Source organism: Myotis myotis, unplaced genomic scaffold (genome assembly GCF_014108235.1).
Source record: "Myotis myotis isolate mMyoMyo1 unplaced genomic scaffold, mMyoMyo1.p scaffold_m19_p_6, whole genome shotgun sequence".
Lineage (NCBI taxonomy): Eukaryota > Metazoa > Chordata > Mammalia > Chiroptera > Vespertilionidae > Myotis > Myotis myotis.
The window spans coordinates 53,891,305-53,904,744 of NW_023416368.1; positions in this window are offsets into that span (position 1 = coordinate 53,891,305).

Here is a 13,440-nt window from a genome sequence, read left to right on the forward strand (position 1 = left end):
AGTTCTGTCTTTTCCTCAGTACACACAAGGAGCAACAGGCCTGGATGAAAAAACACACCCTCAGAGACCCCCTACTCGTAGTATAGTCCACGCTCATGCCTGTTCTAATGGAGGTTATTCATGTGGGGGATGAGCTGGAACCTTGGCTGGAGCTCTGCACATCAGGGGCTACCATCCCTGGGGCCTACGGAAGAGGGCTGTTGTCACCCATTCCAAATAATGGGGATGGAAGGGAAGGTAGGAATTATCTGATCTCTGCTGCGAAGGCACAGGGTGGGCTTCACAGGCCACTATGTAACTAAGTCAACCAGATTAGACACCTAGGTGGGTGAGGCACCCGAGGGTGCTTCATGTGCTGTGTCCAGGAGCCAGACATGTGGATTCATTCAATAGTTCAATAATTCACACAACAAAAACGTATAGATGGCCTACTTAGTGCCAGGCACTGTGCGAGGTGCTGAGAGTGGACTTCTCAACTCTCGTGCATCTGCAGTCCAGCTCTACAAGGGCATGCAAATGCCCACATCCAATAAACAAGAAAGCATAGAGGGGCCAGGCAGTATATAACCATGGGGTCCATTTCCTAAATGATGCTCTGAACCCGGGGTCAGTTTGTAAAAAAAAGGGAAGAGCACTAATATTTATTATTGACAACCTACTGTGTGCCAGGCACTTTAATTTCATCATTTCAAGACACTGTTAGGAACGAGGAAAAAAAATGGATAAATGGTTTATCTGAGTGGATAAGTGGTTTGTTTGCCAGTTAGTACATTATGGTGTTGGTTTTGAAACCAAGTCTGTCTGTTTCTAGAGTACACAATCTTTTTCCAGTATGTCATGTGGTGCTGACACTTGGTCAGCTTCTCGACCATTCAGAATCAGTTTCCTTATCTGGATAAAATGACATTGTAGATCATTCAACAGTATGTATACAAGTGTTCTGTAAATTATAAAACACTAAGCACATGTTATTGCTGCTGTAATCATCTGCCACTGTTGTTATTGTCATCAGAAATTTGGTATGCAATAAAATTAATGAAATTATCAGAAATCCCAAGCACCTAGACAACTCTATAATAAATGAGCCAAAGCAAGGAGGAGGATTATGTCACAGTAATGTAGGGAATAATATATTCTGATTTTTTCCTGGTAATTGCTTTATTTTTTATGGAAATTGGGTCTTTCCCAATAAGGAAAATAATCTGCAAACTACGTCTCACTTACTTAATACAATATTTAGTTTCTAAGAAGTTATATAAAGAAATAAAGTAATACAGTGAATAATATTCTAAATGTAACAAGGAAGTATCTTATCTAACACTGAGGTGAGATACAACTTTAGTTTAGGAATATAAATTGTTCACCATTCTTGGGCAACCACTCTGTGAAAATGGATGTGGTGGGATAGCTACCTTTTCAAATACAAACCTGTTCTTGATTGTTTTCCCCAAAGGTTTCATTTGGCTGCTGTTCACTAAAGTAGATTTGCTTAAAATAAAATGGTTTATTTTGTAAATATTTTAATACTGTTTTTTCCTGTTTACAAAAATAGCACTTGCTCATTACTAGGGGTAAAAAGAGAGAGAGAGAGAGAGAGAGAGAGAGAGAGAGAGAGAGAGAGAGAGATTTATATAAAAATTAAAATACCAGAGAAAACCACATACTGCTTTTGTTTTTGACTCTGACATTTTTTAGCAGTCTGCTTTGGTGGATTTAGCAGCACTGACTTTCAGTCTACAGAGCAAAACTATCTTTCCTGGTAAAAGAAATAAGCTTCAATGATCTTTTTCACACACACACACAAACACAAACAACACATGAGCACAAACTTCTTTGTGGGAACCAAAAGACTATAACAAACTTGTAGTTATTATAGTATTACATGGAAGAAACAAGTAATTTCCACTATGCTTTGCCCTTCCTTCTTCCAAAGAAATTACCTCAAAACAAAGCAAACAAGTGCTTCACTAAAAAATAAACTAGTTGAACAAATAAACCACTTTGATTGATCTCACTGTTCAGTTTAAACCAGAGGTAGATAATAATAGCACAAGTAATGAACTTTTTTTTCTTCTCCACCATTTCCCCTGCCAGACCACACTGAGTCAGGAGAACTCAGCTGAGTGAGGACAACACATGTTCTGAGGATCACTTTGTAGCTTACATAGACGGCTGCTCAGGCCTGTGAGCGGGACTCAGGAGTTACTGATTCTTTCCCTGAGCTTCATGCAACAGAGCAAGAGTCCTCCAGGTCCATCACCCTCAAAAATATGTGCTTACCCAATGCTTTTGTGTATATTTTTCTACTGAGTTCAGTTAAGAGTTCAGATGCATTTTTTTCTATCTAAAGAAAAGACGTAATAAGAAAGTCAAATCACATAGGCAGTAAAATCTCAGATATCTCTCTCAGCAATATTGTTGCTGATATGTCTCCTAGGGCAAGGGAAACTCAGGAAAAGATAAACAAATGAGACTACATCAAGCTAAACTGCTTCTGCACAGCAAAAGAAGCCATCAACAAAATAAAAATAGAATCACTGTATGGGAGAACATATTCGCTAATGATACATCTGATAAGGGTCTAATTTCCAAAATATATAAAGAACTTTTACAACTCAACACCTGGGAGACAAACAATCCAATCAAAAAATGGGCAAAGGACCTGAATAGACACTTCTCCAAAGAAGACATACAGATGGTCAATAGACATATGAAAAAAATGCTCAAGGTCACTAATTATCAGAGAAATGCAAATAAAAACTACAATGAGTTACCGCCTCAGACCTGCCAGAATGACTACCATCAATAAATCAACAAACAGCCCTGGCCGGCTTGGCTCAGTGGATAGAGCATCGGCCTGTGGACTAAAGGGTCCCAGGTTCGATTCCGGCCAAGGGCACATGCCTGGGTTGCGGCCTCAATCCCCAGTGGGGGGCGGGGGGGGGGTGCAGGAGGCAGCCAATCAGTGATGCTCTCACATCATTGCTATTTCTATCTCTCTCTCCTTCTCCCTTCCTCTCTGAAATCAATGAAGAAATATATTTTAAAAAAATAATAATAATTAAAATAAATCAATGAACAGTAAGTGCTGGCAAGGTTATGGAGAAAAGGGATCTTGTGTACTGCTGGTGGGAATACAGACTGGTACAGACACTGTAGAAAATAGTATGAAGTTTCCTCAAAAAATTAAAAATGGAGTTACCTTTTGACTCAATGATCCCACTTCTGGGAATATATCCTAAGAACCCCAAAACACCAATCTGAAAGAATATATACATCCCTGCCGGGGTCCAACCCCAGCAGGTCCAGGGGTCCCCAAAGGTGTAGATGGAGTCGGCGAAGAAGGAAGGACACGGAGACAGTGTTCAGTTGATCAGCAGCCTAGCCAGGATCTCCAGCCAGGATCTCCAGCCAAGTTCTGGTCTGGATCTCCAGCGAAGTTCTGCTGTCTCTAGTTCTGTGTGTTCTGTCTTCTTACATCTGTATTTATACCAGTTGATTCCAATCCTATCAATCTCTATTTCAAAGGTTAGGGCGTTTCTTATCTCCATTCCAGGGAGTAAAGATTATGTAGCTTAAGCATGATTGTTCGTAGTTAAAGTGATTAATTACCCACCTGGCACTTAGTTAAGAGGTTTTATTCCCTCCCTAACTTCAGGGGAAAATCCCTACCTGGGGAAACACCCTTTCTCAGAGACCTTGGTTAAAACACATAGTGCCAAGAAGGTGAGCAAACATATTAAGAACAGTATGCCATATATGCCAGGTCCCTTGAAACAGCAAGCATGGACCGGCTCCCGGCACATCCCTATGCTCATAACAGCATTATTTACAATAGCCAAGATCTGGAAACAGCCCAAGTGCCCATCAACAGGTGAATGGATAAAAAAAGCTGTGGCACATTCATACAATGGAATACTATGTGGCTGTAAAAAAGAAGGAACTCTTACCATTTGCAACAGCATGAATGGACCTGGAAAGTATTATGCTAAGTGAAATAAGCCAGTTAGAGAAAGACAAATACCATATGATCTCACTAATATGTAGAATCTAATGTGGAACAAAATAAACTGATGAACAAAATGGAACCAGAAGCATGAATACAGGGAACAAACTGGCTGATGCCCAAGGGGAGGAGAGTGGGGTGACTGGATAAAGAAAAAAAAAGAAATAGCTAAAGAACATATATGATACCCCCCTGGACACAGACAATAATTTAGTAAAGACCAAGGAAGAGGGAGGTAGGGGAGGGTGGAGGTGGGCAAAGGGGAGGAGGGAGGATGAAGACTCCTGCAATAATGTCAACATTAAAAACTTTTTTAATTTAAAAAAAAAGGAAGCATTATTAGATTCTCCCAAAAGTTGTTTTGAACATTAATTTATGGTCAATGTGATGTGATTTCTAAGATTTCATATAGTTCATAAACTGTCACGGTGTGTTTGGAGGTTGAGGGAATTATGTTGAATGAAGAATGCAACAGGAACTTCCAGGCTATGGAATTCATGTGCAAAGCATGCACTCTTCAAAGGTCCCTAGTGTTCTGGGAATGGAGAGGAAGTAATTCAATGTGGCTGCAGCAAAGGGGTTGTGTAGAGTGGGGAAGGGAGATGGGAGAGGGAGAAGGGGAGAGGATTAGGAGAAGGTAAGCCTAGAAAGAGAAGTGAGAGCTACACTGCAAGGGCCAAACTGTCCCTTGAACTGCCAATGAGCTCACAAAAGGAAGCCTCTGTCAAATCTGCTTCTTCTTCTCTTTTATTAAATACTATTCGTGCAAGAGTAGGTCTTTGCAGCCGCGGTGGCTTGCAGCAGCGACAGCTGCCTGGATCCCTCCCGCGCAGGAGTGGCAGCTGCCTGGATCCTGCAGCCCCGGCTCATTGGGAAGTTCATCTGGAAGGATGTCTGGGCTAATTAGCATATTATGCTTTTATTATTATAGATTATTATAGATAGTTGGTACACAATATTATATTAGTTTCAGTGTACAATATAGTGACTCAATGTTTATATGCCTTACAATGTGATCACCTCACTTAGTCTAGTAATCATCTGTCACCATACAAACTTTTCACAGTATTATTGACTATATTCCCCTTCACTTTTCCCACCCAACCCCCTTACACCCCTCCCCTCTGGCAACCATCAGTTTGATCTCATAGAAACAGATATGCTTCTTTATAATTTTACACAATGTGGACAGTGACTTCTGAACTTTCTTCTTTGAAGTACTCATTCAAACTAATAGCATTTTCCCACAGACAAATAAATACCAAAAAGGCCCTAGTATTTGCTGCAAAGTGCAACTATCGAAAATGAATGTGTAGTTGGGAGTATTTGCTTTTCTCTGTGTAACCATATGGGGTGATGATGTTTCCCTCCCCACTGTGAAGATATTGATGAGAGCAAATTACTTAACAATTATTCTCCTTAATGCATTTAACCAGAATTTTACTTTAGAAAGAAAAACATTTTTGTTGTGGTAAAATACATATAGTCTGAAATTTATCATTTTAATCATTTTTAAATGTACAATTCAGTGGGATTAAGCACAACCAGCACCACTATCTAGTTCCAGAACTTTTTCAGCGCCCCAAAAGGAAACTCCATACCATTAAGTAGTCACTCCCTATGCCCCTCCTCCACGCTCAAGCCAACTGCTAATCTGCTTCCTGTCTCTATGGATTTGCCTATTCTGGATAGTTCTTATAAGTAGAATCATACACTATGGGGCCTTTAGTGTCTGGTTTCCTTCACTTAGCTAAGGAAGAATGTTAGCCTTCATAGTTAAGGGAAGGTAAAAAAACAAAAAGTAGAATACATTTTGTGATATAAACATTTTAAGATATCTCTAAAACCACACCAGCCTTCTACTTAGTTGCTTTACTGAGCTTTGGGGGACTCATCTGTGATTCATCTGCCCCAGACATTCTGCTGTAAGTTATTATTTCTTCCCAGGAAGGTTTGAGGCAGCCAAACACAGCTGGCATCAGGCCAGGGTGAGAATGTGAGGACACTTCAGAGGGGAGGAGGGGTGGCATTTCCCTCATTGGAGAGGCCTTCCTTTCCTGATAGTGACCTGGCAAGACCATGGGGGTCATAAGGTCATGCAGCCTTGAGGGGCCCAAGGATGTCTGTCACCTGACACTTGAGGTCTTGATGAAAATAAAAGCAAGTACATCTCTGACAGCAAAGTAAATTATTCATGGGCTTACTTAAAAAGAAAGATAGCATTTATAGGGAAAGAAAATGGATACCACTTCAAGTTTAAAAAGCATTCCCAGAAGAAGAATATTTCCAAACAAATGTGAGTCAGAAATACTGCCTCATAGTTCGTTCATACAGCATGGCCACTGAGTTCTCAAAGAGTCTTAGGTTTGCTGAGATACTGGTTCCTACAATATGGGCAACGTGAAAGAATACACAGCTTTATTGGGAACGCACCTCGCAGATGGCCAGCCCAGACTATGAGGCTGCTGAAGTTTTGTGGGAAATGAGCAGTTTGGCAGCCCCCCAATCTAACGGGTCTGAGAATGTCATGCCAGGAGGACTCCAGACATCAGGAGTACCTTTAAATGCTGCAGGACTGGAGGCCCCACTGGAGGGTCACAAATGTTATGTGCTGCCAGCTCCCACAGAATTATTTAGTCTAACAAGACCCTAAGCAGGGACTTTACTTTTCTTTTTCTTCCTTTTTTACCAATCTCCCATTTTCTATCAATAATTAAACACAAATACCCTGCAAATATTTGTAGTCTTTATTTCTATACTGTTACTATTTGTATTTATGCTAAGATGAAAGTCTGAATTCATCCTCAAATGAGTTCATGTTGTTTTCCTGCTTCTGTTTCAAAATATGTACCACATAGTCATTATAATTTTATTCCATGATGACTAGCATAGTTTTAATCATTTAATCAAGCTTCAGCAACTCCTTAAACAAATCCATGTGAGAGTAAAAGGAAGATCACAGGCCTGGTCTGAGCACAAAGAAAAGCCTTTACATGTTTCTCCTTCTTTTCAGAAGTTTTTGGAATCTAAACACAGAAAACTCTGGTTACAAATTCACAGTAATTCTTTTTTTAAATAACAGCATTTGTCTTTTCATGAGCCCAGAAAGATCCTGTTTGACAGCATAGATACTTACAGTCAAAAGACATGACTACAAGGTAAGTCACTGGATTTTAACAAATACAGCAAACTTATCCATGCAAATGAATGCTATCTCCTCAAATAGATAGCAACATTCCAAGATGTTGCTACTATTGGACACCATTTTGGAACTCCAATTAGGAACTGCCTTCCTTTACACACTGAGAGAATTGCTTTGACTGTCCCCAATGGATTTAAAAAAATCTTTTTCTCATCAGTATGAGTTTTATTTTTGGAAACGACCAAGTAATTCCTTAAGGCAGATGGTAATCAACTGGACAGAACTGCTTTAACCTAAATTGGAGGTGACTAAAATATAATAAGACTAGCTTTTTCTTTCATAATCCTTAAGTAGTTTTAAAGGTAATTCTAAAAGAAGTTCTTAAGATATTTAGAACAATCGCAGTATGGTTGAAAGAAGAGTCTCTAGACCTCTGAAGCAACTCATGAAAAGGATGAGTTTCATTGGAATATATGGAATTTTTTAAGAAAAAGAGGCCAGCCTGCCCTTGTTTGATTTTCACTGACACCCCAGGTTATTGGGTATTAGATAAGGGGAGTTGGCTATTTTTCCGCTTGCTATCAGATAAAATTTAATTTAACAATTTAGTTTTGGGAGTGAACAGAAGTGTAAAACTTGAAATTCCTTCATAAACTCTGCTTTAGTGATTCTCTTCCAAAACAAACTGAAAACATTCACATTTACATGTGATCTGGAATTCAACGAATGTACTAGGCACAATAGATAAATGTATATTAAATGTACAAATAAATATTAACAAAATATCAAAATACTAACTCTGCCCACTAGAATTTATACTTTTGGTTTCATAGTCTTCTTTCCAAAGCTAGTTTCCTTAAACATATCTATCTATGAGTGGTTTGCAAGACTGGCATATACTGAAATGTTAGACACTGTATTAGTTTCAACAAGTTTTGTATTTAGCCCACGTAGAGAAATTTAATACAGGTAAATGTGTTTTGTTTTTTATATTCCTACCAGTGACAAAAGGAAGAAGGAAATCATCACACATTGGTCACCTAATGTACACAATATCTGAACATACTGCTAATTTAATTCTCTCAATGTCTCTGAGCTAAATATTTTTATTCCCTTTTATAGATGAAGAAACCAAGGCTCGTGATGTTTAAACAGGAGAACATTGGCATACCACTGGCCAATGGGAGAAATGATTTCAGAATTAGCTGACAATAGGTGGAGAGAAAAAACAAGGCCACGGCCCTGTGTTTGGAAAATAAAAGTATCTTCCCATAGAGAACCTTTTTTTTTCCAAAAGAACTAATGTTATCATACTCCTTAATTATTTCTTTCATTAATCTCACTAATTATTTTGTTATACTTTTACCCAAAATGAAAGAGTGCAGTTACCTCCTGATCTGGGCAAATAAAATGTTTTATGAATTTTTAAAAACCATTTAAGTGCTTGAATCAGTTAAGTGTCTGAGTAGGACATTTAAAAATAATACAAGATAAATAAAGAATTGCTGAGGTAAACAACAAAAATCTTTAAATCGTGAACCTTAAAGACACTAGGAACCTTAACCATGGGGAACGGAGTAATAAATTAAAGATTTAAACTAGTAAAAAAAATAAAGAGGAGATCCTTCAAATAAAATGCAAGAGGAAACTGTGAATAAATGTCAGGGCATTTCATTTGACCTCAAGACATATTTTACTGGTGACTTTTGTTTTTAAGAGTACTTCTGGTGTGTGTGTGTGTGTGTGTGTGTGTGTGTGTGTGTGTGTTTTCATTTGTTAATGACCCCGAATTTCAAGCTCATCTCCCAGTTTATTCTGCCTAGTAAAACTTGATCATTTTCAGCTTTTGTTTTCTTTTTCAGCTCCTAATGACTGACAGTTTCAGAGGAAACAAATTAAAATAAGCCATCTGAATTAAATAATGAATTTTTTATCATCTTGATAGATAACAATTCATTTTCAAAATAAATATGAGCTCCATAATTTACTACTGTTTTGTGAGATTCATACCTTATTTCTGTGAGGGTTTCATTCTCATTGTCTCTATCTTTACCATTAAAAGAACTAATAAATCCCAAAACAGGTTAAACCTAAAGTAACTAATGTTTTGACAGTGATATGGACAAAAAAAAAATGGTGTTATCTTGAAATTTAGACTTGAGAATATGTTGTCTCAAGAGTCTCAAACTTACTGGCATAATTCTGACTTTTTTGTTTTGTTTTGTTTTGTTTTCTGTAAATCCACATCAGTTTTTATGACAAAAGGATATACAGAAATGTGTGTATGTTGACATCTTATAGAGCAGAGAATTTTCTTTCACTTCAGAGGGCATACCACAGGGTGCAAAGAAAGAGGGATTGGGTCCTTCCAGCCAAATACTGCCCTCTGGCACTCACACTGGGCTCCCCAGGGACATAAGAGGGCAGACTCTGGCCCCTTGTAACTCTAGGTAACGTTTCCCACAACCCCTGGCTCATAAATATTGACATTTGGGGAAAACAAGGGCAGAAAAGAAAAAGGGCTTTATTCACAAAAAGAAAAAGTTGTTTTCAAGTTGAAATGTTCTTGTATTTTCTAAAGCCTGATTTATACCAAAGATCCTGCTATAGTTTTAAATAAAATATACCTTATCTTTTAAAAAATAGTTATATCCATCAATAACTAGGGAATATAAGAAAAAACTTCCAATAGAGTTTTTTATTTTTTGTTTTCTTGGTTTTTTTGTTTGTTGCCATCAGGAAAGTAGTTTTATCTAAGAAGACTGAGTTAAATGCAATCTTTCTAAAAGGAACTAAATGTTCTCAGAAAAAATCATTATTTTCTGAATAACAATTTTAAATCATAGTCAATTTGGAAGTCTTTATTTTCAGAAAAATATCTTCTTTTTCCTTTTAAATGTTTATCTCCACCTCCTCTTTGCTTCAAGAACAGAAATAATAAATACAGTTAACTGAGACCTCAGAGAATTCTCTGCAGATACTGGCACTTTTGCTTTCATTGTGGAACTACAGCGCAACCTGGTGGAATTTACTGTTATATTCTGTTTATGCCTGTAAATGGCCAACATTACAACCAAAGTAAAAGAATGCCTTGTATTTAGGCTTTTGGAAAATAAACTATCAGGAAAAAGAACAGTGGATGGGGCTCTCTTAAATTATAATTATAAAGAGAGCTTTTCATAGTTTTTAAATATAATTTACCTTTTAAGAATAAATTTTGTAAAATTTCTGATGAGTCATTGACATAAACTGACATAATTTTTAACATTCATATATTTTCACAATAATCCCTTTTTTATAACTTTCCGATGATTTGGAAATTACAGCGGGAAGGATGGGGAGGGGTGATGGGGGAGGTAAGAGATCAACCAAAGGACTTTTATGCATGCATGCATATAAGCATAACCAATGAACGCAAGACACTGGGGGGGGGGGGGTGAAGTGAGGGTATGTGCGGGGGAGGGGGGAGGCCAGGGAAAGGTCAATGGGGGGGGGGGGAGGAGACATATGTACTACTATTTGTAATACTTTAAACAATAAAATAAAATTAAAAAATAACTGATAAAGTAAACTAAATAGTTTTATTTTTCCCCTTTGGCTTTGAGTATAATAAGCACTATCAAAAGATGAAAAACAAAGAAAGAAAAAGAGAAGAAGAAAAGAGAAAGAAAAGATGAATATGTCATATGATTTTCCCTAGCCATCAAATTTGGCTAACAAGAACTTAGTTAATTAAGTTCATTCTCATTCTTAAAAGAAAATGTATGTGTTCTATGCAAGACTTTATGGAAAAATGGTGATTCATAGTACAGTCAGTTCATATCCGTGGGTTTTGCATATGTGGATTCAACCACAAATAAAAAATATTTGAAAAAAAAAGTCATGTTGTTGCTGATGTAGTTAGGCCTATGATAGCTGCATCTGTACTCAATAAGTGCAGATGTTTTCCTTGTCATTATTCCCTAAACAATACAGTATAAGGACTATTTACACCGCATTTACATTGTATTGGGTATTACAAGTAATAAGAGGAGGACTGGAAAAGAGCCTGGCTAAGATGAGAAAAACAGAGTCCTAGCAAAATCATTTGATCCTCTGGATGCAGCCATACCTGAAGTTAGCTGAACTTTGAACTTTCCAACCACATCAAGAAATTCTTTTTTTCTTTAATAAAATAGAATTAGATTTCAATCACTTGCTATAAAAAATGATACAGTTAATTTTACTAGCTATTTATTAAATGTCAATAGCCTTCATAATCTTAGAAGACATTTCATTAAAATTCCTTCCTTGACCACTCTATTTCTCTCATCTCTGCTTCCCACACTCAGTTCATTTGCATTTACTTTTAGGAACTTTTAAAAGTTTGATCTAGCAGCACACCCTCCTGCATGTGGCCACTGGCAACGGAGGGTCTCTAAAAGGCCTTCCAAAAAGAGAGGAGCAGCAAATAGCTAAGCCCAGATGACAACTGCAGCCCTAGCCAGCACCTTGATCTCCGCCCAGTTAATACCTGAGCAGAGAATCTGGCCATCTGACCTATCAGAATTGTGAGAAAATCAATTTGGGTTGTTGTAAAACAGTTTCTGGTAATATGTTGCCCAGCAATAGAAAATGGGTATAGGTCAGGTGCAATAATTTGGCCCTCATGTGGGAAGGGATATCTTGGCATACCCTAAATGACTAGGACCTTAAAAAATTGAAATGGAGCCGAAACCGGTTTTGCTCAGTGGATAGAGCGTCGGCCTGCGGACTGAGAGGTCCCAGGTTCGATTCCGGTCAAGGGCATGTACCTGGGTTGCGGGCACATCCCCAGTAGGAGATGTGCAGGAGGCAGCTGATCGATGTTTCTCTCTCATCGATGTTTCTAACTCTCTATCTCTCTCCCTTTCTCTCTGTAAAAAATCAATAAAATATATTTTTAAAAAAAATTGAAATGGAGTTTTATGACCAGATCCCAATGAAGTTGGGTACCTAGAACGCCTAAAGTCTATTGAGCCTTCTTTGCCAAGAGAAACAGCTCTTCTAACTGTGCTTAAAGAGGTTGGTCTCCCTTTGTCTGAAGAATTTTCCTGGTATACTGTAGAAAAAGATATCCAAAGGCTTAGGGAGATTAGATTTTGAGCTCCAGCCTCAAACATAAAGACAACAAACAGCCTTATGGAGACTATTTAATCAGCTCCCACAATTGTATAAGGTAAAATCTCTGTAACAAATTGTGTGTGTGTGTGTGTGTGTGTGTGTGTGTGTGTGTGTGTGTGTGTGTTCCAGTGTTTCTGCTTTTCTGGTTGAATGCATGGTGATGAACGAGAGGTCATAATCACTAATACCACGTTCCAGACCCCGGTGTCTTCCTAATGTACCTTTCTCAAAGTGTTATTACCAAGTTCATACATGTTTTCCTCAATTTGGCTCAAGAGGTTCACAACATATTAGACAATTTTATGAAATGTCCATAAGTTATAATCAACCCATTCTTTTTATTAAAACAGAATGATGTGAAAAAATTATCATTTTCCTGTTCCAAAAACATTATACTTTTTTAAAAAAGTGTTGCCTTGATAGTTCCCTTTGTGTCTTCATTTAACAAATGCAAAAGATGCAGAAGAAATTATCAATATCATGTGGTTTGCATGCAAGTGAGAGATACACAAACTAGCTGTAGCAGTGAGGCTTCAATCAGAGAAGCAGAGCCAGTGACTAGCAGCCGTGGGCAAACAACGGCCCGCGGGGCAGATCCGGCCCGTTTGAAATGAATAAAACTAAAAAAAAAAAGACCGTACCCTTTTATGTAATGATGTTTACTTTGAATTTATATTAGTTCACACAAACACTCCATCCATGCTTTTGTTCCGGCCCTCCGGTCCAGTTTAAGAACCCATTGTGGCCCTCGAGTCAAAAAGTTTGCCCACCCCTGGTAGAGCATTGTGGGAATCAGAGGTTTATTATAGGAATTAGACCTCACACAATGTGGGACCAACTAAGGAATCGAAGGTCAGAGAACATGAGAAAGTCATTAACTAGGTCCCCTAAACGCACTGGCATGAGTGGGTAAGTTGGAGCTTTCAGGGAAGTCTGAGAGGCAACTATACCCAGCTGCTTCAGTGGGAGTGTGAAGCAGGCGCTCACAGAGAGATGTGTGGGAAGATGCTCCCTCTGTGTAGCTTACCACCTCTGTGGGCCTGCAGCCAAGTGTCCAGGCAGAAGGGAGGAGGGATTGAATCTGCTCTGGGTGAGCAGGGCCAGCAGTTTAGTTGGAAGGAAGAGCAGAATAGTATGGAGGAGAGCAAGA